This window comes from Kogia breviceps, chromosome 9 (genome assembly GCF_026419965.1).
Source record: "Kogia breviceps isolate mKogBre1 chromosome 9, mKogBre1 haplotype 1, whole genome shotgun sequence".
Classification (NCBI taxonomy): Eukaryota; Metazoa; Chordata; class Mammalia; order Artiodactyla; family Physeteridae; genus Kogia; species Kogia breviceps.
Window position 1 is genome coordinate 102736995 of NC_081318.1, and position 26839 is coordinate 102763833.

General features: G+C 41.8%; 1 protein-coding gene across 18 annotated transcripts in view; it reads right to left on the minus strand.

Annotated features, from left to right (window-relative positions):
* Positions 1–1886: 1886 nt before the first annotated feature.
* C9H7orf25 (chromosome 9 C7orf25 homolog) overlaps positions 1887–26839 on the minus strand; it is a 422474-nt gene continuing 397521 nt past the window's right edge. For 14 of the 18 annotated variants that reach the window (XR_010842308.1, XR_010842310.1, XR_010842303.1 and 11 more), the window contains 3 exons: positions 8560–8779; positions 5657–5776; positions 1887–2549 (listed from right to left, as the gene is read on the minus strand). The gene's annotated coding sequence lies outside the window, so the exon portion shown is untranslated. Of the gene's footprint in view, positions 2550–5656; positions 5777–7049; positions 7101–8559; positions 8780–26839 lie in introns of those variants that run through there. The other 4 variants (XR_010842309.1, XR_010842302.1, XR_010842311.1 and 1 more) reach the window with 4 other exon arrangements.

Genomic DNA, 26839 nt, shown 5'->3' on the forward strand with positions numbered 1-26839 from the left:
CAGAAACTAAAACCCCCCCCAACACATGGAAGATGATAGCATTTTTCATTCCAGGGGTCACAGTTTGATAACCTTGAGAAGCTCATCAGGAGACCACCTCAGGCCAGATTAAAGGAATGCAGTCCCTGCACACACCCTGATCCTTACCAGCAACCCTGCCCTTGAACCATTGCTATAAAACTCCTCACCAAATCCCCCACCCCTCCTGACCCCCGCCCCGGGTTGGGACAGAGTTTTTTTTGTTTTTTTTTTTTTTTTTTTTTTTTTTAAAGATGTTTTTTAATTTTTATTTATTTATGTGTGTGTGTGTGTGTGTGTGTGGTACGCGGGCCTCTCACTGTTGTGGCCTCTCCCGTTGCGGAGCACAGGCTCCGGACGCACAGGCTCAGCGGCCACGGCTCACGGGTCCAGCCGCTCCGCGGCATGTGGGATCCTCCCGGACCGGGGCACGAACCCGTGTCCCCTGCATCGGCAGGCGGACTCCCAACCACTGCGCCACCAGGGAAGCCCGGGACAGAGTTTTTGAGGCATGAGCCCGCTGTGTCCCCCTTTGCTTGGCAAAGCAATAAAGCTAATTTTTCTCTACTTCACCCAAAACTTTGTCTCTGAGATTCAATTCCGCACCAGTGCACTGAGGCTGAATTTTCGGCATCATTAGTCACATTCATTGGTCCATTGCTCAGCTGCTTTACCATGGTGGTTCTATTGCATCCCAGTCATGAATTCAGTCCCCACATGGGCCTGGGGCAGCGGTCTGAAACTGAGCCAGCTGCCATTTGTCACAAGGAGATTGGGGGACTGAATATGGCAGACACTGAGAAGAACACTCACCCAGTTCCTCCTAAAATCCAACTCTTCAGCCCTTCATTTGTGTAGAAAGGGGGAAAGTGACGATGTGGTTGAATCCAACCCCCATCCCCCCACAAACAATCAATGGCAAGAGTTTGAATTAAACGTGGCCTAAGAAACAGACTCAACTTGTATTCGAAATTTGAAATCATCTTAATGTCTCTTTTACTTAACTCACAATTGCAAAACATTGGAGTCTGTAGGACGGGTTATTTGGGGCTCTGATCAGAAAGAGAGGGAGAGAGAGGATACAAAATTACTTTGCATCTCAGTGGATGGGAAGGTCTTTGTCCCTTGCAGAGCCTGATGAAGATCAAGTTCCTCTCTGGCCTTAAAGTCACTGTGGTCTTTGGCTGATAATTCACCAAAGCTGATAATCTGTCTACTGAACTTGGTGCAGAGGCCTGTGGCCTGGGTCTTGCTACCAGAATGTGGCTGTTGGACTGGAGCATCAGCATTATCTGGGACGCTTTTCAAAATGCAGAGTCTCAGGACCAAACACTGAATCTGAATATGCATCTTAAGAAGCACCCAGGTGCCTTGTACGCACATTAAATCTGAGGTACACCATCTCAGAGCTCTGAGCTTCATCTCCTAAGGGGATCCTGCTCGGCCACCAGGGTCCTTGATTATGGAATGCATCTTGCATTCTTTCTGATCGAAATCAATTTTTCTTTCTGTGCACCTACCACACCTGGCATTTACAAAAGCATTACATTTCTCTGCTTTCCTCCAAGTTCTCCATCCGGAGATTTGCTGAAATGCCGCCAGTTTTGCTCTGGGAAGCCAGGTGGCTGTATGTGAGACCAAGATTTGCTGTAAGTTGATTACCATCTGTGGCTCCGAAAAATTAAGCGGAAAACCCTGTTCTAAGGTCAAGACGAATTTAGTTGACACTCAGAACAGATCCCTGAAATCCACACACAACACGGGGCCAGAGGCTCCTTGTTTAGGGCTGCTGTGGAGTAGGTAGCCCCTGCCAAGCTGGCAATGACAGCAGTCACTTCCTGGTTGCTGGGTTTTCTTTTTTTTTTTTTTGAATTTTTGAATTTTATTTTATTGATTTTTTTATACAGCAGGTTCTTATTAGTTATCCATTGTATACACATTAGTGTATATATATGTCAATCCCAATCTCCCAATTCATCACACCACCACCACCCCTGCCACTTTCCCCACTTGGTTTTCAAACGGAGGAGAAATGCACCGAGAATATGCAATGGTGTAGAGGGCTGTAGAGTTTTGCATGCAGAACAGAATGCAGTGAAGAAGACCTGTGTTTCCTGAATTCAAATTCTCTTCCTCCCTTCATGCGGAAGGATATATCACCGGGAACTCTTAGAAATCTTTTTCATTCCATAATGGTTGTCATTTGGCTTTTGACTGATTGCATTCTTGCCTCTGGTTCAGTGCCCAGATACCACCCCAGATCTACAGTACTGGATCTCCATGGATGGGCCCGGGCACCTCTCTTTATTTCCAACTTTATAGGTAATCTTGACCCATTGGCCCAACAAGTCCATGGTTCGGGGCTGTACTGGGGTGTCTTATTGGGTGTCAGGAAAGTTCTGTTGACGATGACGCCGGGGGCCGCGGTCACAAGGAACCGGCTCTAAAATGGAAGCTGGAGTTTTCTCGCTTCTTGAGGCTCAGGGTGTTGGGTCCTCAGTCCAGGGTCTTATGCATAAAACTGACACAACCTGTGAAAAGAGAGACGAAAAAAGAAAACTCTGCTTAAGCGTTCTGGAGTCAAAACACCCCTGAATTAGATGCGGTTCAAGAAACATCCTCAGGATTTGTGCATCTATGATCGTCAGTGATACTGGGCCTGTAATTTTCTTTTTTTTGAGATATCTGTGTCTGGTTTTGGTATCAGGGTGACGGTGGCCTCATAGGATGAGTTTGGGAGTGTTCCTCCCTCTGCAATGTTTCAGAATAGTTTCAGAAGTTTAGGTGTTAACTCTTCTCTAAATGTTTGCTAGAATTCACCTGTGAAGTCATCTGGTCCTGGGCTTTTGTCTGTTGGGAGGTTTTTAGTCACAGAAGAGACATCCTCGGGCCAGTAGGACATGTCAGGCACTAATTAGTGGGGAAAGTGATAAAGGGAGAAGGTGGATGGGATACATTGGATGTGAAGAGTCTTGAATGCATTCTCCTGCTTAAGCATCTAATTTCCCTTTACTATGTATGGCTCAGGGGACAGCGCAGGGATGATCATTCTACAGGCCTTTCATTTGTATCGTACATGCAGGTGAAAAGGACCACTGGGAGTGGATGTCACGAACGGGGGGTGTATTAGGACGGGCCTTTTAGGCATCACCTGGTACTTGGCAGAGCTGACCGAGCTGAGATCCTGACCTCAGTCTGGCTGTCTCCTTACCTGCACTAACTTTGGACTTTAATCCTGATGGCTAGTTTTGGGCTACTAGTAGCACGTGGAGGTAGCTGTGAGTGTGTGTGTGTGTGTGTGTGAGTGTGTATGAGTATGTGTGGGCGAGTAGGGCTGTAATCTCCTTTCTTCCATAATTACTATGTTCTGTGATATGGAAAACTGTCATCCTATCAACTTTATGTAAAGTTCTATGTAAACACAGCCTCAAACTTCCCCTTGCAAGCAGATTGCCTTGCCCAAATGCACTTCAGATAGGAATTCTGGAGCAGTGATGTTTCCTGCACCTGGGTGTCTTTCTCCATAGACCTTCTGCCTCTTACGCCCATCTCGGGCTTACAGTTGCCAGTGTTCCTTCTGGAAAGGAAAAATCTGGAGCCCCTTTGCTGAGGGACATCCATGGTGGTCCTTGCCCGTTTGGATTTCCATGTATATGCCATTCCTGGCTGTACTGTTCTATCCCATGAGGACCTTCTCGGTAAACTCTCTGAAACTGACTGTTGGCCTGGCCTCTCGCCTCTCTCTTAGGCGCTGAACTCCGCCTGCTGGGCTGGGCTTCCTCCAAGCATCAGTAACTGGGTTAAGCTGCCCACCACCTGTCCCACTCCAGGAGGGAAGGTCTGCTTTGAAAAGCCCCAGCCCTCAGTCGGACTGTCTTCAGGCCCCTCAGTCCACTCAACAAATCGAGTCATGCCGACTGTTATTTCCAGATATAACCCAGACGGAGGGATAAGGTGCATTTCATTTCCAGGTGGATGGCTCTGTAACCAGCCTTACGTGACAAGGAGACCTGTCATGATCCAGCGACCATTCCAAGAATGTTATTTGACACCTCAGGAAAACTCCTCGTAAATGAATTCATACAGAGTACTGCCATTATACCCTCCCCTGGTCTCGATGATGTAATAATTATCAGTATTTCCAATTTGTAGGTCGGGGAATGAGCTCAAATTTTTCCACCACTAATACTGCCTGAAGTTTATTTTACTGCATTTCAGTTGTCAGATTAATCTTGTCCAAGCAGAGAAATAGTCATATTTACTACTGGGAGACACCCACGCAGAGATCTTTCCCCAACCCTGGGCATACATCGTGTAATTAATAGCGAACTTCGTGTATGCACAGTTCTTTTCATTCCAAAGATTCCCAAAGCACTTTTACAAGCTTAATTCGGGCTAAATATCCCCATTACCTCATCCAGCTCTGAAATGTAGCAACCTCTGGGGGAAACTGTGGCAGCTGCTTCACAATGCACAGACAGACTGCATGCTACGTGAACGCAGTTGGCTGCTGGGTTCGCAGCTCTCTTTTATTTTGTATGGCAAAAGACACAGATCGGGAGAACAGAACCAGGAAATTGCCTGGGAGAACTACAGTGGCCCTTATGAACGTGCCCTTCTTAGAATCTTAGAGGAACAAAGCACTTTTACCCAAGGCTTGCATTCAGCCAAACCACCCTTCCGTCAAGGAGGGAAACGATGGGGCAAAAAGATGTTTCTGAAAGGTAGCCTAGAAGGGTAGCACTTTGTAAAATTTCCTGGTTGTTGAGCACTGAAACTTGGAAAATTGGTTCGTGTGTTATGGGTGCTGGACAGTTTGCATATTCCCCTCCAGATCTATCTTACACCTCTCCACTCTGTCTCTTTCCCCGAAAGGCTGGCCTTTACGGAGCACCTCGCTGGGGTTCCCTTGCCCTCTGGTTTCTGGGCTCAGCCAGTAGCTGGAGAGGAGTGATGTTAGGGTCTATGTGTATTTGCCCTACGATGGGGTCCATGCCCCAAAGTCTGCCCCTCTTGTTATTCAGCCCTCTCTTACCTTCACTGGTTTCCCTTAAAACTTCTCCACCTAAAGTCACCTTTTGTAAAAATCCCATTTATTACTCTCCTCAAATACCCTGTTTGAGTGTGCCTTCTGCCGGGACCTGACAATTCATGCTCGGAACATATATGAGAAAGCACAATGAAGAATACATATTTGGGCTTCCCTGGTGGCGCAGTGGTTGAGAGTCCGCCTGCCGATGCAGGGGACGCGGGTTCGTGTCCCGGTCCGGGAAGATCCCACGTGCCGCGGAGCGGCTGGGCCCGTGAGCCGTGGCCGCTGAGCCTGCGCGTCCGGAGCCTGTGCTCCGCAACGGGAGAGGCCACAACAGTGAGAGGCCCGCGTACCACACACACACACAAAAGAGTACATATTTATATTAATAGTTAGTTTTAATGAACATCTATCTTGTGCCAGATAAGGCTTACATGCTTTTCATGTACAATCTCATTTAGTTTATTCTTCATTCATCATACAATTTGATCATATCTCCATATCAGGTATACCTCTAGGCTTTGGGAACTAAAGTTGAAAGCAGAAGACTTTGAACTTGTGGAGATTAAATTGTACTGGACAGGCTCAGAAAGTATGAATTCATACCTGAAGTGTCATAGAAAAAAGCTGGGAGTAAGGGAGTGAGAGAAGAGCCTCATTCCATGGGTGGTCAAGGAAGGCTTCTGGAAGATGGTTCCAGGAGAATAGAGCTGAAACAAATGAGCCCTGTGGGAATCCAGGATAAGGCAAGTTATAATTATTGTTTCTGTTTGATGTTTTCTTTTTTAAAAAATGAAGCTTTGAAAAGTGAAATGACTTGTTGAAGGTCATATAGCTAAAAACTTATATAGAGTCAGGACTATCTCATTAGAAAACCAAGCACAGATCTTCCTAATCACCTAATTCAGGAGACTAGTAGGTCTCAATAAATACTTATTGAAGAACTGAATGAATAAAACTCAAAGCTTGTATATATGTGCCACATCTTCAGAAACTAACACAGTATTGTGAAGCAATTATACTCCAATAAAGATGTATTTTTAAAAACCTCAAAGCTTGTATGATAAATCATTACCAGTGCCAAAAAGGCAAAGAAAAAATATGTAATGGGCCCTGATGCATTTTCACAGAGCAGGCAAAGAGGATGAATTTGGAGCTGAGAGGTAATTAACTGGCAAAGGCACAGACCTAAAATTGGTTATCACCTCCAAAAGAAAACACAGAAGAAAAAAATTTTTAAACATCTTTATTGGAGTATAATTGCTTTACAATGGTGTGTTAGTTTCTGCTTTATAAGAAAGTGAATCAGCTATACATATACATATATCCCCATATCTCCCTCCTGTGTCTCCCTCCCACCCTCCCTATCCCACCCCTCTAGGTGGTCACAAAGCACTGAGCTGATCTCCTGTGCTATGTGGCTGCTTCCCACTAGCTATCTAGTTTACGTTTGGTAGTGTATATATGTCCATGCCACTCTCTCACTTGGTCCCAGCTTACCCTTCCACCCCTCCATGTCCTCAAGTGCATTCTCTACGTCTGCGTCTCTATTCCTGTCCTGCCCCTAGGTTCTTCAGAACCTTTTTTTTTTTTTTTTTTTTTAGATTCCATATATATGTGTTAGCATAGGGTACTTGTTTTTCTTTCTGACTTACTTCACTTTGTATGACAGACTCTAGGTCCATCCACCTCATGACAAATAACTCAATTTCGTTTCTTTTCATGGCTGAGTAATATTCCATTGTATATATGTGCCACATCTTCTTTTTTTGTTTGTTTGTTTGTTTGTTTGTTTGCGGTATGCGGGCCCTCTCACTGCTGTGGCCTCTCCCGTTGCGGAGCACAGGCTCCGGACGCACAGGCCCAGCGGCCATGGCTCACGGGCTCAGTTGCTCCGCGGCATGTGGGATCTTCCCGGACCAGGGCACGAACCCGTGACCCCTGCATCTGCAGGCGGACTCTCAACCACTGCGCCACCAGGGAAGCCCGGTGTGCCACATCTTTATCCATTCATCTGTTGATGGACACTTAGGTTGCTTCCATGTCCGGGCTATTGTAAATAGAGCTGCAATGAACATTTTGGTACATGAGTCTTTCTGAATTATAGTTTTCTCAGGGTATATACCCAGTAGTGGGATTGCTGGGTCGTATGGTAGTTCTATTTGTAGTTTTTTAAGGAACCTCCATACTGTTCTCCCTAGTGGCTGTATCAATTTACATCCCCACCAACAGTGCAAGAGTGTTCCCTTTTCTCCACACCCTCTCCAGCATTTATTGTTTGTAGATTTTTTGATGATGGTCATTCTGACTGGTGTGAGGTGATACCTCATTGCAGTTTTGATTTGCTTTCACAGAAGAAATTTGTGTGACTTTGGGTGAAGCAAATATTTCTTAGGACACAGAAAGCAGAAATCATAAAAAGAAAAGATAAATTGGAGCTCATTGAAATTAAAATCCTTTGTCCTTTGAAAGACACCAGTAAGGAAATAAAAAGGCAAGTGCAGATTGAGAAAGACTATTTGCAAAACACATGTCAGAAAAAAGGCTTGTTAACAAAACATGTAACTTTTACATACTGTTTGCTAGAAATGCAACAACCCAACAAATAATGGGCAAAAGATTTGAACAGTCACTTTGCAAAAAAAGATTTACAGATGGCAAATAAACATGTAGATGATGGTCAACCTCATTAGTTTTAGGTAAAGGCAAATTAAACTCAAAATGACACTACACATCATTTGGAAAGGCTAGATTATGTAAATGTTTACAGCAGTTTTATTCGTAATTGACCCAACCTGGAAACAACTCTAACATCCATCAACTAGTGAATGAATAAACAAAGAGTGCTAAATCCATAACAAAGGAATAGTACTAAACACTGAAAAGGAATGAAATACTGATATATGCATTACCAATTAATCTGGAAAGCATTACGCTGAGTGAAAGAAGCCAGACACAAAAATTCTACATAAAGTATGATTCCATTTGTATGACAACCTAGAAAACACAAAACTCTAGAAACAGAACTCAGATCAGTGGATACTAGGGGCTGGAAGGAGGAAACTGACTACAAATAGCCATTAGGAATCTTTTTGGAGTGATGGAAATATACTACATATTGATTAGAGTGGTATATACCTTTATCAAAACTTACGAAACTGAACAAAAAGGGGACATTTTACCTCAATTGTTCCTCAATAAACCTGATGTTTAAAAAATTCAGATCTAAAAATACTTACATACAGTTAAAATGCACAAAACTTCAGTGTAGGTACCACCCAGATCAGTTAGCCCATTCTCTTACTAATGTACATTTAAAAAATCTCAGCTATAAATATAGCTCTATGGAAACTCAGAAACAAGGCTCTTAGTGGATATACACCTTTGATTCTTTTGGAATTGGAATACACTCAATTCCTGAGCTAGAAATGGGTGGATTACAGTTTAGATATATATGTTTGGTAGAGACTGGCAAACATTTTTGTAAAGTGGTTGTAATGCTTTATGACCTGCCAACACATACGAGAATTCCAGTTGCTCCATATTCTCTCCAATAGTTGGTATTTCCAGTTTTTTAAAAATAAGAATTGAAAATTCAACTTTCACCATTCTGATGGCTCTGTGGTGGATCTCATTTTGCTTTTAATATGGATTTCTCTGATGATGATAGGCACCATTTGGATGACTTCTTCTGTGAAATGGCTTTTCTATTCAATATTCTGTAATAACCTAAATGGGAAAAGAATTTGAAAAAGAATGCATATAGGTATATGCATAACAATCACTTTGTTGTACACCTGCAACCAACACAACATTGTTAATCAACCGTATTCCAAAATAAAATAAAAATTTTAAAAGTTGTTTTTCTTTTTTTCTTATTGATTTTAGGAATTATTAATGTATTCAAGATGAGAGTTCTTGTCAGATACATATGAATTGCAATTATTTTCTCGGTGGAAGTTTTGACTAATTATGGCTTAGATAAGAAGAGTATGCTGACCTAAGTGTCCATCGACAGAAGAATGGATAAAGAAGATGTGGCACATATATACAATGGAATATTACTCAGCCATGAAAAGAAATGAAACTGAGTTATCTGTAGTGAGGTGGAGGGACCTAGAGTCTGTCATACAGAGTGAAGTATGTCAGAAAGAGGAAAAAAATACCATATGCTAACATATATATGGAGTCTAAAAAAAAAAAAAAGGTTCTGATGAACCTAGGGGTAGGGCAGGAATAAAGACACACACGTAGAGAATGAACTTGAGGACAGGGGGAGGGGGAAGGGTAAGCTGTGACGAAGTGAGAGAGTGGCATGGACATATAGACACTACCAAACGTAAAATAGATGGCTAGTGGGAAGCGGCTGCATAGCACAGGGAGATCGCCTCGGTGCTTTGTGACCACCTAGAGAGGTGGGATAGGGTGGGAGGGAGGGAGATGCAAGAGGGAGGAGATATGGGGACATATGTATATGTATAACTGATTCACTCTGTTATAAAGCAGAAACTAACACACCATTGTAAAGCATTTATACTCCAATAAAGATGTTAAAAGTAAATAAATAAATATTAGGACATTAAAAAAAAACAGAAGAGTATGCTGAAAAACACAATCTGTGGCTAATGCACATTAATCCTTTTTTTTTTTTTTTTTTTTTTGCGTTACGCGGGCCTCTCACTGTTGTGGCCTCTCCCGCTGCAGAGCACAGGCTCCGGACGCGCAGGCTCAGCGGCCATGGCTCACGGGCCCAGCCGCTCCGCGGCACGTGGCATCTTCCCGGACCGGGGCACGAACCCGTGTGCCCTGCATCGGCAGGCGGACTCTCAACCACTGCGTCACCAGGGAAGCCCCACATTAATCCTTTAAAACACAGTCACTAATGTAGGAAGCAAATACTTGTCAGCCTTGTCTACCCTTATCTTGGTATAAAAGAAGTTGACTAGGTGTTCACCAAACCCAATGTTTATCTTCTCATTTACTGCAAGATTACATTCCCCAGCATCCCTTTCAGTTAGCTGTGGCCATACGACCAGGTATGGTGGGTGCTATTTGCCAGCCAGGCTCATAAAACCTCCTGCATGATTCTCCACTTTCTCTTCTGACTGAGTGGAGAGGGTTCTGAGGCTCCAAAGGATGCAAGAACCCCGAGACGGAGGCGCCTGGCTCCATGGATGGCTGCATGGATCAGAGCTTCCCTCCCTATTCCCTGCTCAGTTAACTGCCAAATGGACTTAATGTGAGTGAGAAACACACTGCTACTGTGTTAATCTGATTTGCAGTTTATCTCTTGAAGAAGCTGGTAGGACTCTAATTAGTACATCTGGGTACTTATCCTCACTTCTATAAAATCAGTACCTGTTCTTACCGTGACAATTCTGCTTTCCAAAGCAATGGGAGTCGCCCTAACTCTTCACTCCCAAGCCATGGCTGTCATCAGCACCTCCATTTCTACAGTTATCCTGAGCTTCTACTTTTCATCAGTGGAATCAGTTGCGGGAGGAGTGGAGCAAATAAAGAAACAGAGGATGGACGGAATCTGCCCACACTTCCTTAGACCCTGTGGCTTCCCATGAAAGGGAAAATTGCAATCATAGAATGAAACTCGGTAGGTATCTGCCTTCGGTAGAGACTATGATCAACTCAATAACTTGTACCAGAAAACATAGCATCCACAGGAAAATTGTTCTAAGAATAAAAGCAGAAAAAAGCCAACTATTAATATGTTAAACAAGTAATTTAATTTTGCTTCTCAATATAATCTCAGTTAAAAAAAAAAACAGCATTGGATTTCCAGTTTCCAATTTCCAATCTGGCATGGAAAGAGCTTGGAAGCTGTCACTCTATCATAGCATCAAGTAAAAAGCTGAAAAACGAAAAATCAACTACTCTTTCTACATCTGCTGGAGAATTGAAGTCACAGGGCGAAACCCCTGCCCCCAGATTGGAGACCCAGACAGGAGGATACAAAGAATCACAATTTGCTAGAGTGGGGACCCATGAACAGAAACCCCCATGGGAACCAGCACCCGGGTAGGAAAATCTGAGCTGTCATTGATGAACTGATGGAGGCTCAGAGTGGACAAGTCCGGGAAAACAAGGCCTGAGGGGCACATCTATAAGGTAACTGTTGCTGTGAGGCAAGCACTTCAGTATTTATGAGTCTAAAACAATAGCAGTGTATTCTTTTCCACGGCCCTGTGGGTTGGCAGGGCTCCGCTAAGGGGTCTCTCTGCTTCTGTGGTTTCTGCTGGACTTCTCCCATTCTTGCTGGTTCAGCCAGCTGGTGCCTGGGCTGGGCTGGAAGTTTCTGGAAGGCCTCTCTCACACACCCGAGGCCTCAGTGCTGATTGTGGGCTGGGATGCCTTAGTTCTTCTCCCCGTGGCCGATCTCTCACAACAGAAGAGCAAGAACTTCCCTCTATATAACATGGCAGCTGAATTCCAACAGGACAGGACCCAGTGGGCAGGTACTCATCAAACCCGTGCTTGCCTCACTCTTGCTAATGTCCCACTGGTCCAAGCAAGTCACATGGTCAAGCCCAGGATCAATGGGAGAAGGAATTACATAGGGATGAGGGGACCGGGAAGCATGATTCTGGCGGTCACCAATGTAACAAACGGTCCAGCACAGGCTGCTCTGTAGTAGAGCAGTAGACTCAGGAGAACCAGATAAAAATGCTTCTGATACTGGGATTCATGGCTGAGTGTCTATATACAAGAGCAGAAGAGGAAGTAAAAGTCCATGACTAAACGTGGAGGCTGAAGGTATGTCTATTACCATTGCCCACGGTGTCCATCTGTGGCTCTTCTGTGCCATCCCATGCCATGACTCCCAGGAAGCCAGGCTCTGATTCCGAATGTTCAAGTATACAGTAAGTTCCCTACATACGAACCTTCAAGTTGTGAACTTTCAAAGATGTGAACTTGCCCCTGGATGCCAGCTGTTGTACCGCCCTACCGTGCTTTTCAAGATACTGTACTGTAAGGTAGCTGTCAAGCAGCCTGGCCGAACTTCACTGACTGGGGAGTGGGGACTGCTCTGTCAGGACAGGGTGTGGGAGTGTTTGGGGTTGGGGCACATTCCCTGTTCATGTTTCAAATCCCATCCTACCCTTGACATCCCAGCGAAGTCCCCTAGACTCAGTTATTTTTAATTCACACTGGAATTCCCTTCCTCTCCTCTTTATGCTAGCATGCATTGCTCTTCCTGATGTAACGTCTATGTTCCCGCTGGCTTCTCTGTTCTGGGAATAGAGGGCTCAAGTACCTTGCTCATTACGGCATTTCCAGTGTTGTCACCGTGGGTATCGAAACAGAAAATTGAAAACTGCTTTTCCTTCTCATCTTCCACCACCTCTCCCTCCCCCTGAATTGAAATTTACCTTTGCAACTGATGACTAAGAAGCAGAAGGCCATTGACCTTGATCTCTTTGACCCCAGGTGAAAATGGTTATAAAGAGCAGTGGCTCCAAAATTCAGCATTTGGTTGGAATGACGGGACCACTGCCCTTTGACACAGTCATGTAAATCAGGTGTCAGTCAGGCTCTAACAGCCTTCAAAGGTCAAATGACACTGTCTCAAATCCCCTGCTTCCCTGTGTGCTGGGACCTTAAGCCAAATTCCAAATCTCGGTGACGATTCTTGAAAGTCGTACTTCACTGGTTCATTTCAGACTGATTTTGTGCTGCCAGCGAATCCTGGATCTTTCTTTAACGTTGCATATTTTAGCTGTCCCTTCTCACTATCCTGAATCAGAGATTCAGCTCTTTTACATCCCCTAAAGGGCACTCATCCAAGGCCATTTCTTATTAAAGACGTAGGGTGTAAGTATGAAGGTTGCATCAGAGAATACCGTGGCAGATAAAGTAGACTGTCAGATATCATTTGTCTGGAAGCATTTTGGTACCCTGTCTCCAGGGGCCCCAGCCCAACTGAGGAATGTGCACTGGTCTCTTCTGTTAGCTTCAGACCCTGCTTCTTCTTGGGTGCCTTCACTCTCCCTCAACCCCCTCCTCTCTACCCTGGGTCAAACTACTCCAATCCCCACCTCTCCCAAAAAAAATCTCACTTATTTTTATTTTTTAGAAGTTTTCCAACTTTTTTGTGGTCTAATTGAAGTGCACAAAACTACACATATTTAAACTGTACAATTCTATTAGGTTTGACATACATAGCCCACAAAACTATCGCCTCTCAAACATTTCCATCATTCTCAAAAGTTTCCTCGTGCCCCTTTTCATCCATTCTTGTTTCTACCTCTATCCCCGGGCAATTGCTGATCTACATTCTTTCTGTATATAGATTAGCTTGTATTTTCTTGAGTTTTATATAAGTGGAATCATACAATTTGTTCTCTTTCTTAGCCTGGCTTCTTGCACTCAGTGTAATGATTCTGAGATTAATTCACATTGTTGTGTACATCAGGAGCCATGTGTCTCTATTGCTGCGTAGCATTCCATTGCATGGATATACCACAGCGTGTCTATTCATTTGTCTGCTGATGGATTTGGATTGTTTCTGGGTTTGGGGCTATTACGAATGGAGCTCCAACGAACATTCACGTACAAATCTTTGGTTTTGGTGACTTCAGTTTTCTTCGGCAAATACCGATAGGTACCATCTCACTTCCGCTAGCAATGTGTGAGAGTTTCAGATGCTCTGTGGGCTCACCAACGTTTGCTATGGCCAGTCATTCAGTCATCTCATCGTGCTTTTTTTTTTTTTTTTTTTTTTTTTTTTTTTAGCACAGCTGGTTAGTTACCTCTTGGCTTCATTTCTTCAGAAGGGGAGCATATGCTTAGTTTATAGGGAACGATGCCAGATGATACCTGTTTTCTAGTGAAGTGATTAACAGTACTCCCTCTTATCCTCCAAAGTGTCCTGATTTGATAATAAAATACGTGTTTCTTCTAGCCCAACTGGCCATGACCTCAGTGCGTCTTTCTATATCCACAAAGCCTCCTCAAGGTGTTCTGCTCAGCAAAGACTTTTCTCTCCTCTAAAAGGAGTTTTCTGCTTTTTTAAAACATTCTTTTTCTTACCACAACAAGATTCCAGGAGGAAAGGACTGGCAAAGCATGGCCTAATGCTCCCCGGGGGCTAATTTTGCCATCCATGAGACAAGCTTACCTGAAAATGAAGCCAACACAGAGGACGGAGGGAGTCAGATCATGTCTGGATGACCTCATCTGAGTCCCTGGTTCCCTGGACTTTCCACTCAGTTTTGCTGTGAACCTAAAACCGCTCTGAAAACTAAGGTCTATTAAAACAAATAAGCATTTGCTCAAAAAACACTGGGTCTGAGCCAGTTGACCTGGCTGCTTCATAGGAAATATACCCTGCTTGACTGAAAAAAAAATTTTTTTAAATATGGCTGGAAGTGGCATTGCTGGAAATATCCTTCACCAAATCCAAGCCAGTGTGGGAGCCCCATCTCAATCTGGATTGAATGGTTGGCCTGGAGCATCCAAAAAAGACATGTTCATTGGTCTTTTATTGGGTCACTTGCTCTTCTCACTAACACTCACTTATTGAATCTGTCTGCACTGATCCAGAGTTGGCTGTAGACAAACTCTCAAGTCTTCTAATACTTAACATTTTGGGTTTTGCATTTATTGTAATGCTCAGAAAATCTGTCTCCATCCAAGGTTAATATTAATATTCTTTCTTATTTTAGTGATTTAAAAATATTTAAGTAGTTACTGCATCAGAAATTTACATTGATATATTTTTGAGATACAGCTATAACATTTTTAAGTCAATATAATTTAAAAATTCTTATCTATATGTCTCTCTATACTCATTCTTGTGCCTAATGTTGTATATACTTTTGTATTCTTCTATATTATCCTGATTAGACGTGATGGCATTTTGTCAATTTATGAATGTAGAAATTATAGTTATCGAGTCCTTTCTTTAGTTTTCAATGTTTATTCTTTTTCTAATCCTTGCGTTTTGAATAATACATTCATTTACATCATTATGTATTGAGATTTATAAAGCCATCAGGATACACAATCCCTTCTGAGCAAAACTTTAACATCTTGTTGAAGTTTCTTGAATTGGCATTTTAATTTTTACAAAATTTTTATATATGCAGTTTTTATTTCCACTTTAACTTAGAAGTCATTCAGAATGCCATTGTAAAATTTCTAATTGGAGGAATTCTTTATTTAAACCCTTACCACTACCTCTAGTTTTATTTTATTGAAGAGAGAGAATGTGTTTTTCCAAACAAATTGAAATTTAATATGTGGCTTAAAATAAGATCATTTTCTAAAAACTATTCGTGGACACAGCAAACAAAATGATACTTTCTGCTTATAAGGTAAAAAAAAAAAATTAAAAACATTTAAAAAATAATAGTTATTCATTGCCTTAATAAAATTTCTTATACGTTCTTGAAACATTTGTCTACTCCCTTGACAAAAGCTGGGAGATATGTTCACATCTTCTACTATTATGTTTTGCCATGTTTCATTTTCATTTTTAATTTAAATATTCAGACATAAGATTGTTTATCACATGAATCTTTATGATTGATATATATTTATTGTGAATTGTACTTTTAATAACTTAAAATGTCCCCTATGTCTCATTACTACCTGTAACATGAATTATTCTTATTATTTTAAAAAAAATTTATTTATTCTTTTTGGTTGCACTGGGTCTTCATTGCTGCACCTGGGCTTTCTCTGTTTGCGGCGAGCGGAGGCTACTACTCTTCGTTGCGGTGCGCAGGCTTCTCATTGCGGTGGCTTCTCTTGTTGCAGAGCACGGGCTCTAAGCACATGCGCTTCTGTAGTTGTGGCACGTGGGCTCAATAGTTGTGGATCACAGGATGTAGAGCGCAGGCTCAGTAGTTATGGATCACGGGCTTAGTTGCTCCATGGCACGTGGGATCTTCCTGGACCAGGGCTCGAACCCGTGTCCCCTGCATTGGCAGGTGGATTCTTAACCACTGTGCCACCAGGGAAGTGCCCTGAATTATTATTTTTGACCTCAGGCTTTTATATTGCTGTTTGTATTTGTATTGTATATGTGCTTGACTTTTTTCTTTGGCTCATTTTATTTACTTGTTTTAGGATATCAATGCTTTTTGATGCTGAAATCGTCCCACTTTTAGCCAGGGAAACCTCTTCAAATGCTCTGTGTCTTTCTGACACAATCTTGAGATAATCCAGGCTTGTCTTGTACATTTCCAGCTATAGAAATTGGATGTAGAATTGGAGATTTCTTCAAGATTGCCTGGTTCCCTTTCATGGGAAACAGTATTTAAGGAAAACCATCCAAGCACATCACGATATTATGGCTTCAGCTAATTAAATTTGGCTAAATTGCTTTGGTAAGAAATTATGCTTACTTTAACTAAGATTGCCTATTAAGACACAAATAAATACATAGAGAGAAATGACTTTATAAAACTGGACTGTGAAACGCTAGACATTTTTGCAGCAGTGCTTTAAACAAGCAGGTAGAACTTTGGAGCATTTAACAACTGAAAATAGAAATCAGTAAATTTTACAGCATGTGAAATGACTGTCTTGTTACAGAAACAAAGAGGAGAAACCAATATGGTTGCCATATAGCCAATAAGGTGCATGTGCTGGAAAGGATGTGTTCTCCCCCTGGGCACCATGTTTATAATATACACCAGTGATGCACAACTACCTTACTGGAGCTTGACCATGGGACCATGTCCTATTTGTCATCTATTCATTTATCAGGCACATATTGTGTGCTAAATACTTAATTACCAAATAAATTTAAAGATGCTAGTAAAGTTTCGCTTTTATTTTTGGTAAAGTAACTAGCCATTTAGGAAAAACGTATAGTTTGCTTAAGTCCGTACTCTTTTCAGTGTTACATAGTTAAGACTTGCCTTCTTCAAGAAACATCTGCACGTGTGATTTAGAAAAACAAAAACCAAGAAAACAAAGCATAAAGTCAGGTCATATTTAGTTGCTAGATTAAATATTAAAATCATTGAAAGACAAATTATCTGAAACAATGATTACTCCTCAGGAAATCCATAACAAATATAAAGAACAGTAGGGGAACTGCTTTTAATATATTATCTTCTTCTTTTTTCCGAATTCTCCAAGCCTTTGTTCTGAAGGAAGCAAACTGCTGTTTCGCTTCCCCGAAGCCACTGATAAAGCCATGCAAGAACATCAGAGAAAAAACAAATCCAAGATAGGTGCCATCCCCAAGGGAACAGAGCGCTTCTTTGTTTTATATTTCCACTGGAAATCCGGAGATTTTGCATGCAAACGTCTTATTTCATGGCACTGCTTCTTAAATTGAGAGATTAAATCTAGCTCCGCATAAAGGTTTTTTCAATAAAGTAGGTTGCACAGTCCTCTGTTTATGGGAAATTGATGCATCATCTGATATGCGTTCACTTGCTAACTTTTGTTTTGCCAAAGCTGGAAAGAATTTCCACCAACCATTATCTAATCAAGAAAATATTTCCTACTATCTTGTCTTCAACATAACTTGTTGCCAAATGCAGTTTTGACTATATTGTAAATCACTATGCATTTTAACAAGCAAAACAGACTCTAGTTCTGTTAGAAAAGGTTCAAATTATTGAAACTGTCCATCATTGTCAGTGGAATGCCTTCAAATTTTGTGTGTGTAGAAGAATGATTATGACATAATTTAATGTTATGTAGGTTATGTGGACTACTTTATTTAAGCAGAATTTTTCTAATCTTGAAATGCAAACATTTATTATAATAATTCCGCTAAAGCTTCTCATGTTTACACCTAACCCTGACTACACAGTACAGCCTGCAATTGGGGCGTTTACTCAGCTATAAAATTTACACTGACTTGAAATATCAAAATTCCACCTGAATGCAACATCATATAAAGTGCAGGAGAAAGCAAACTAAGTAGGAGCTGTGGGGTTCTTTTGTGTGTGTGGTTTTCAAATACAAAGAGAGCTATGTCAATCCAGCCAACCACCAATTCCTCACCAGCACAAAACATGCTGGAGGAAACATGCCTTAGTGTAGAAGGTGGCTTCTGTCTCTGGAAATATTTGTACCTGGTTTTCCAGTTTGATTCAGGGGGACATCCATATGTGCTCATGACAGGGGGACTGGCTGAGGAATACTTTCAGAAAGGCCCTCGAATCCCCTGGTATGTGTGTTCAGGAAGCCAAGGGGGAGGTGGCCAAACACCCAGATGCTGTGACTCATTGCTGAGGCTCAGCCCCTGCCTCTGGGACTTTGAGTGAGTTTCTTCATCTCTGTGCCTGTGCTTCTGTCGAATGGGAAATTTTTTTTTTTTTAATCAAAGATTTAATTTAAAAGAGAAAAAAAAATAAAATCAAAGATTTTGTTGAGTCTTATAATGGAAAACGTTTGGAACAGGACCTGGTGCGTGAAAAGTACGATCTACGGGACGACAGCTATTTTTCCTTATTATAGAAAGTTCATTGCAGACCATGAACTGCCACATATTGTTCCTTCATTCCTCCAACCAACATTTATTTGTGTTCACAGTGGAGACGTATAATGTGTGCTTTTAGCTTCCGTGAATGTAACCACACAAGGAGAGAGAGAGAGAGAGCATCTACCCAGCACAGTCCTGACCACTCGCTGACTCCACCAGCGATTGCTCCAGAGAAAAGGGAAAACCAGAGAAAATGGAAAACCAGAGAAGGGTACCCCGACTCTGACCTTGCGTGGGTCCTGGTTTCTGTGCCTCTCTTCTCATGTAAGCAACGGGCTGTGGCTCTGGTGTTTAAAGCACCCCATCGCTTCTGGGGAGCAGTGTCCAAGCAAAATCAGGGGTCTGTTCCGGAGCCAGAGAGGACTCAGGTGGTGCTGAGATGCCACGCGCGCGCGCGCACACGCACGCACAATTTGCAAGCGTCATGTCACTATACCTGTGATTGTCCCCACCCCATCCCCACTGTGGAACCCAGTCCTCTGTACGGCGACTCCTGCACACGCTGTGTGCCACGCGGTGAAAATACGCTGGTCAACAGCACAGTTTCTATCCCTCAGTTTCTGTGGCTCTTAGCCTAGTACAGATGTCCTCAAATTGAGTGTACGTAGAATTATCTGGGGTGCCCGTTCAAGTGCAGCTTCTTGCGTCCCATCCCTGGAGTTTCTGACTCGGTTAAGTCTGGGTTGTGGCCTGAGAGCCTGCTGTTCAGCTAGCAGCGCAGGTGATGCAGCTGCCCGCACCCCCCAACCACACCCTGGTCTGATGATCAGGCAAGAGGCACTTCGCAGCAAGGATTCAGGAATATGTCACAACACCTGCAAGTCAGAAGTGAGCCACCTTGGGACATGCCCTGGCGGTCCAGTGGTTGAGACTTCTCTTCCGATGCAGCGGTCGGGGAGCTAAGATCCCACATGCTTCGCGGCCAAAAAACCAAAACATAAAACGGAAGCAATATGGTAACAAATTCGACAAAGACTTTAAAAATGGTCCACATCATCAAAAAAAAAAAAAAAGAAAGAAAAAAAGAAAAAGGGAGCCACCTGTAAGGAGGGCAGCTAAGCAGGAAAGACAGCAGAGCAGGGGCCATGGTTGCTATAAGGGAGAGCAGAGGTCGTGCTTGAGAAACCGGGACCCGCCTTCCAGCCCTGGCTTCTGCCCGCCCCTCCATCAGAGCGCCCTGGAGTCGCTGAGGGGGTTTCCCTCTCATCCAGTGGTTCTTTATGATCAGAGGGTGCTCTCACCCCTCTGCTCCAGGAGGCAAAGCCTGGAGGGACCTTGCTGTCCTCCTGTTAGAGGCAGAGCTAAAAGGGGAGGGCAGCATGGTCCAACAGAGAGACGCTGTGATGCTGAGTCCGTCAGCCCAGTGGGCTGGCCACGGGGCCCGTCGAGGGGGGACAAGGCGACCCTCCACAAGCAAAGGCAGGGTCAGTCCCGGCAGGGTATGTAGGACCGGTGACAGCTGAGGGGCCACCGGGCTCCAAGTGAGCCCAGGACAGATCCCAAGTTCAACACTGGGTAGACACAAGCCTGACAGCAGCAGACAGTCTATGATGGGGGCAGAGTGGTAGCCACAGCTCCCGGGGACCCAGTGGAGGGGAGAGCCCTCCCTAGTGCACAGATCCTAAAATCCCACCTTCTGCAGAAGACAGGAATCTGAAAGACTAGTGGGCAAACTAAATCTCAAAGGTAGGTTAAAATGATCGAAAACTAAGTTTTTTAAATATCTAGGCCAGTGGTTCTCCAAGTGTGGTCCCCAGACCAGCAGCGGCTGCATCACCTGAGAACTTGTTGTAAATGAAGATTCTCAGGCCCCATCCCAGCTCTGCAGAATCAGAGACCAGCTGGTGGTGTGTTAAGCCCTTCAGGGGATTTGGATGTTGCTAAACTTTTTTATTTTTTATTTTTTATTTTTTTTATTTTTATTTTTTTTGTTTTTGGTAATAGATTTATTGATATACAAGTCGCATAGCATATAATTCAGCCGTGTACACTGTATGACTCAATGGATCTAGTATAGTCACAGAATCGTGCAATCATTGCCACAGTCGATTTCAGAATACAGTGCTTGTTCTATCAGCAAAATTCTTTCATTTACACTGACCACAGTGAGATTTAGGGCAAATTAAAAAGAAAAATAATGCCATTTCAGGAAATGATGGGTACCTCTGTTGTCTTCCGTGTTACTTGTATATTGCCATAGAGGTTTTTTTGTTTGTTGTTTATTTTATCTGCATTGGGTCTTTATTGCTGTGCACTGGCTTTCTCTAGTTGCAGCGAGTGGGAGCTACTCTTCGTCGCGGTGCGCGGGCTTCTCTTGTTGTGGTGCGCAGGCTTCTCTTGTTGTGGGGCACAGGCTCTAGGCGCGCGGGCTTCAGTAGTTGCAGCACGTGGGCTCAGTAGTTGTGGCTCGCGGGTTCTAGAGTGGGTGGGCTTCAGTAGTTGTGGCACACTGGCTTAGTTGCTCCGCGGCATGTGGGATCTTCCCAGACCAGGGCTCGAACCTGTGTCCCCTGCATTGGCAGGCGGATTCTTAACCACTGTGCCACCAGGGATGTCCTTGCCACAGAGTAGTTTTTAAAACATGACTTGTACTACAGTATATACATTGAATTAATGCAACAGGAAACACATCCAACCTCTTGGCTAAACTTTGAGAACCACTGTTTAGACGTGAGGTTCTCAAACTTGTTCTCAAATACCAGGAATGGGAAATAAGGATTGAAAAGTGAATCAGAGAAAATATTCTGGAATTAGATGGTGGTGGTGGTTTCAAGAACTCTGTGAATATGCTAAAAACAACCCCACTAAATTGTACACTTTAAGATGGTGAATTTCATTCTATTTTATTTTACTATTTTTTTATTGGAGTATACTTGCTTTACAATGTTGTGTTAGTTTCTGCTGTACAGCAAAGTGAATCAGCTATGCGTATACATGTATCCCCTCTTTTTTGGATCTCCTTCCCATTTAAGTCACCACAGAGCATTAAGTAGAGTTACCTGTGCTCTACGGTATGTTCTCGTTAGTTACGTGTTATATACATTGTATCAATAGTGTGTATATGTCAATCCCAATCTCCCAATTCATCCCACCCCTGAGAGATGGTGAATTTTAGTGTGTGAGTTTTATCTCAGTAAAAACAACTGAATTTTTAAAAAGTTTTAAATGTGAATCATGGAATGGGATAAGGGGAGGTGGAGTCTCTCCTTAGGAGTTTCCTGGAGGTTGGGCTTAGGATCTGAGGCAAGGAGACTCCCCAAGCTCTCCCAGGGCTCAGGTCAAGAGGGGTCCCCAGCCTGGGGAGGTGATCAGGATACAAAGTGAGGATGCTCTTTGAGGACCCCCCCCCAACCAAGCCTTGTACGTGGGCTCTTTGCATGGCCATGTCTAGCCTTCACCTTTGTGATATTACCTTTACTTATCCATGAAATTTAACTAATGTCTCAGAGAACATTACAGCCTAACCCTTTCTATTGATCTAGGTAATGGAGTAGAGTCTGTGCTCACAATGCGGACACAGACGAGAGCAGGGAGCAGTAAGCATGAGGCAAGGAGTCTTGAGACTGCTGAAGGCCCTTGTAGGAGGGCAAGCGATGTCCCAAGGGACAACAGAACCATGTAGGAAACCAGACCACTGCCTGAGATGCTGGCACCAACCACCAGGAGTCCCCAGAAACACCGAGTGAGAGGACCCGTGGAAAGGGCAGAAATGACCAGGTATTTTGTGTAGTCCATTTGAACCACTTCTCCGTCGTTACTGAACATGAAAAAGCAGTATCCCCTTAATTTTTAGTTGCATTCTGGTGAAACCAGATCATCATTTGCAGGCTATATTTATAATTTAAACGTAAATTTAATTCACATCATATTTATCATTTTTTGAAATACGTATTTTTCCATAATAATAGAGATTATATAGTAACTGATTCTCCATATTATTAAATAGTCTTCTCTAATGTAATTTAAATGCCTATATATTTTACTATAATTTAGACATTGTATGACATATATTATTTTTATAAACAAGTTTTTGGGTACATCTTTGTACAATCCATGATTATTTCTTTAGCCTACTACAAAAGCTTCCCATTACTCCTCTGTTTCCCTTCTTAGAGGCTCTTCTCACATCCCCTCCTCAGAGAGTTTGTCCTCGGGTAAAGAGAAGGATGGGATGAGAGTTGCCTGTGTTCTTGAGGCCTCCAGTTCATGGGTCTGTCTCAAACTTGACCTCAAATGTTTCTCTTAGGTTCTGACTTAATAATAAGTCTCCCTCCTGTTGAGTCAAGTCAGTTTCTGGGTTGTTTATTTGTTCTTTGGTGTTTGTTTGTTTTGACACTGAAATGATTATTATTTAGACACAAGATTCAGTCCCATAGGAGGAATTACTGGATCCAAGTGAATACAAACATTAATAAAGAGTATATCCATATACACATACACACATACACAACCGACACTTAAACATGCACAACCATCCATATATATTTGGATTCTGCCATCCAAAAGATTTTATCATTTTTAGTTTCTATAGTCACTTTCTAAATAGTGGGTTAAAAGACTGAATTCAAAAACAGGTTCTTAATAATAACTGAGCTTTCTATGCACTGGAATCATCTAAGAGCTTTGCGTATATTAGGTAACTTAATCTTCTTGCTGATGTAGGTGCTATAAGCCTCATCACTTTACAGATGATGCACTGAGGCCCAGAGATGCTGAGAAATTGGCCCCAGGTCACACTTCCTGAGTGTTGAAGCAAGGATAGAATTCAGGTGGTCTGGCCGCAGAATCAATTCTCTTAAACCTCTAAACCAGTCTACACAGTCTACTGTGATAACTTCATGTTTTGAGAAAAATTACCAATAGTGCTCACTTTTTCTTTATCAGAAGAAGACTGAATGAACAGCTACAAAGAAAAGTTTCTGAGCTCAGTACAATATTGTGGTACATATTTACATCATTACGCCAGAATTCTGTAATTCTACAAATATCCGGAATGTGATTGCACTAAATAAAAAAAGCACTGTACAAAGATTCTGTTAGGTTCGGAACTTCCTAAATTTGTGAGCAGCTGTTTTCTCTCATGAAATATGAAACCATATAAAATTAAATATTGCACCCAGTTAAAGAATTCAAGGTTGAATTCTGTTCTGCACATTACAATGGAAATATAAAGCTTGATACTGATATCTTTATGCAAAATATGTCATTTTTTCAGGCTTAAAACAGCATCCCCAAGTGAGAAAAAAATATATAAAATAAAATTGTTCTGATTTCTCCATTCATATTTTTTCTACTTCAAATTTAAAATATAATCTTCAGTATCACAGATGTTTATCTCACTCGTTTAAACCACAATTCAATACAATTAAAAAAATTGTATTGCCTTCCTAACAGTTTATTTTCTTTCATCCATTTTCATTAGGTGAAAATGCTGTAAGCATTTGAACTGTGCCCCCAGTTATAGATCAGTGTGGGTTTATTGATTAACCGACAATCTTACTAAACTCTCAGTAGTTCTAATATTTTTTTCAATGACTTTTTGGGGATTCCAGAGAAAATGCAATAAGAGCAAAGAAATCTTATATCTTTTTTCTGAATATTTATAATTATTATTTAGTTTTACCACTTATTTTAATTGCTAGCTTTTGCAGCTCAGTGTTCAATAGCAGTAAAATAAGGGTGATGATAGTACATGTCCCGTCTTTCCTAGGTATTGTGCTCTTATAGTGGGATGCACAGATCTCAAGTGTACAGTTCAATGTGTTTGACAAATGTGTACCCCAGGTAAGCCACACTTCAATCAAGATATGGAACCTCAAGAGGATTTTACATTTGGCTGTTGCCTGTCCCATTCAGTTGGAAGACTGTTGCAGGTTGCCATAGTGCACCGCACACCGACAGGGAAATATCAGAGCTTCATTGAAGCCCTGCAGAGCTGAGGAAATCAGATGTGGCAACCAGCCCAGGCCTTTAACATCCACCACTCCCATCACCCTCCTAAACCCCAGAGCTGTTTCTTTGGATGAGTTTATAGATGGCTTCCTGGCCCGACAGTTGCCTGGTGGCATGACAGCAAAGAGATGGTGATCAGTGGAGTTCTATGGGTTCACCCCTACTCTCCCCTAGATTATCTAGTAGGATGAGAACCAGAGTGTGTGTGTTTTGACCCTTCCCTATGCACGTTACAGGATAAGGTAGCTGATGTTCCCAAGGAAACTTCAAGTCATAGGTCAAAAGAACAGACAAGAGAAAAACACAACCACTTAAAAAGCATCAACAAAAGGGAAAAACATACTGCAAAAAGGAGAATTATTAGATTAGGTCAACAACAAATTTATAATAAGCATAATAATACGTCCAAGATATAAGGGGGAAAAAGATATAAGGGGGATATTATCAATATAAAGCAGGAAAAAATCATAAAAAGAACCAAGTTTCATATTTCATAAAATATGAAAAATATGGGAGCTGAAATAATAAACATAATTCAACACACTCCCACACAAAATTCTGACTGGAAGTTTTTTTTTTTTTTTTTTGCGGTACGCGGGCCTCTCACTGTTGTGGCCTCTCCCGTTGCGGAGCACAGGCTCCGGACGCGCAGGCTCAGCGGCCATGGCTCACGGGCCCAGCCGCTCCGCGGCACGTGGGATCTTCCCGGACCGGGGCACGAACCCGCGTCCCCTGCATCGGCAGGCGGACTCTCAACCACTGCGCCACCAGGGAAGCCCCTGACTGGAAGTTTTATAAAGAACTTGATTTACTAAACATCCTTTGAGGGATAAAAATCTGTGATTAGCTAAGTTAACAAGGAGATAACTTTGAGCAGAACTCACTCTCCCTGATATTAAGACAAAGCCACAGAATGGCGAGAGTGTAGGACTGGCATGAAAACAAATAGAATAGACTTGGGAACTCAGATCCATGTATAAGTGGAAATTAATGCATAAAAATGAAGAAAATTATTTCAACAAGCAAATAAGTTGATCACTATACAAAAAAAACAAAACAAACCTGAATCCTTACCTAAAATGGTATAGGAGGGTAGGATAAACTGGGAGATTGGGACTGACATATATACACTACTATGTATAAAATAGATAACTAATGAGAACCTACTGTAGAGCACAGGGAACTCTACTCAATGCTCTGTGGTGACCTAAATGCAAGGGAAATCTAAGAAAGAGTGGATATATGTATACGTATGACTGATTCACTTTGCTGTACAGCAAGAAACTAACACAACATTGTAAAGCAACTATACTCCAATAAAAAGTTTTTAAAAATGGCATAGGAACATAGCCTCCAGATAGATAAAAGACCAAAACTAAAATGTTAATAGAAATTGTTGTAAGAAAATATCTTCATGACATAGGCATAGTAAAATAAGTTTTTTTAAATATCACTGATTGGTACTTAAAATTTATAAGTGTACAATCATTGGCCACAATCACGCGATAGGATCAAGTCTTTTTCTTTGTGTATGCTTCTGCTGAGTGGCTTTCTATGTGCTTTCCTAAATAGATCACAATTATTTTTACATTGTCAAAAATTAACTGCCTTAGAGTATGAAATTAGAGAAATCTGAGTATAAAAGGCTTTTATTTTTTGCTTTGCATTTCTTGAGATGTAACTCATATAAAGTGCAAAATCATAAGTATACATCTTGGTGAATTTTTGCACATGTATGCAACTTTGTAACCACCAGAAAGATCAAAATATAGATATTTGCCTCAGCCCAGAAAGTTCCCTTCTGCTCTTTCCCAGGAAAAAAAAAATCCCTGACCACAACTTTTCTTTTTATTTTCAGAATGAAGTTACGTAAGACTGATGTTATTTTGTAAGTTTTTTCCCATAGAATTGGTTCATTTCATCTAAATTTTCAAATTTATTAGCACAAAGTTGTTTATAGTATCTTTGCATAATTCTTTAAATAAATAATAACTGTAGGACCTGTAGTAATGTTTCTCTTTTCATGAATGATACATATAATTTGTGTTTTCTCTCTTCTTTTCTTGAGCAGTCTTACTAGTGATTTATCAAATTTATTTTTTTCAAAGAATCAACTTTTGGCCTGGTTGATTTTCTCTATTATATGCTGTTTTTTATCTCATTTATTTCTGCTCTTAATTTTATTATCCCTTTTCTTATATTTTCTTTGGGTTAAATTGGCTCTCCTTGTCTAGCTTGTTGGATTGAATGCTTAGGTCACTGTTTTTAAGACTTTCTTGTTTAAAAAATACATGCATTTAAACTTTTAAATTCCTGCTAAGTAATTGCATCTCACAATTTCTGAATATATTTTCATAATCTTTTAGCTC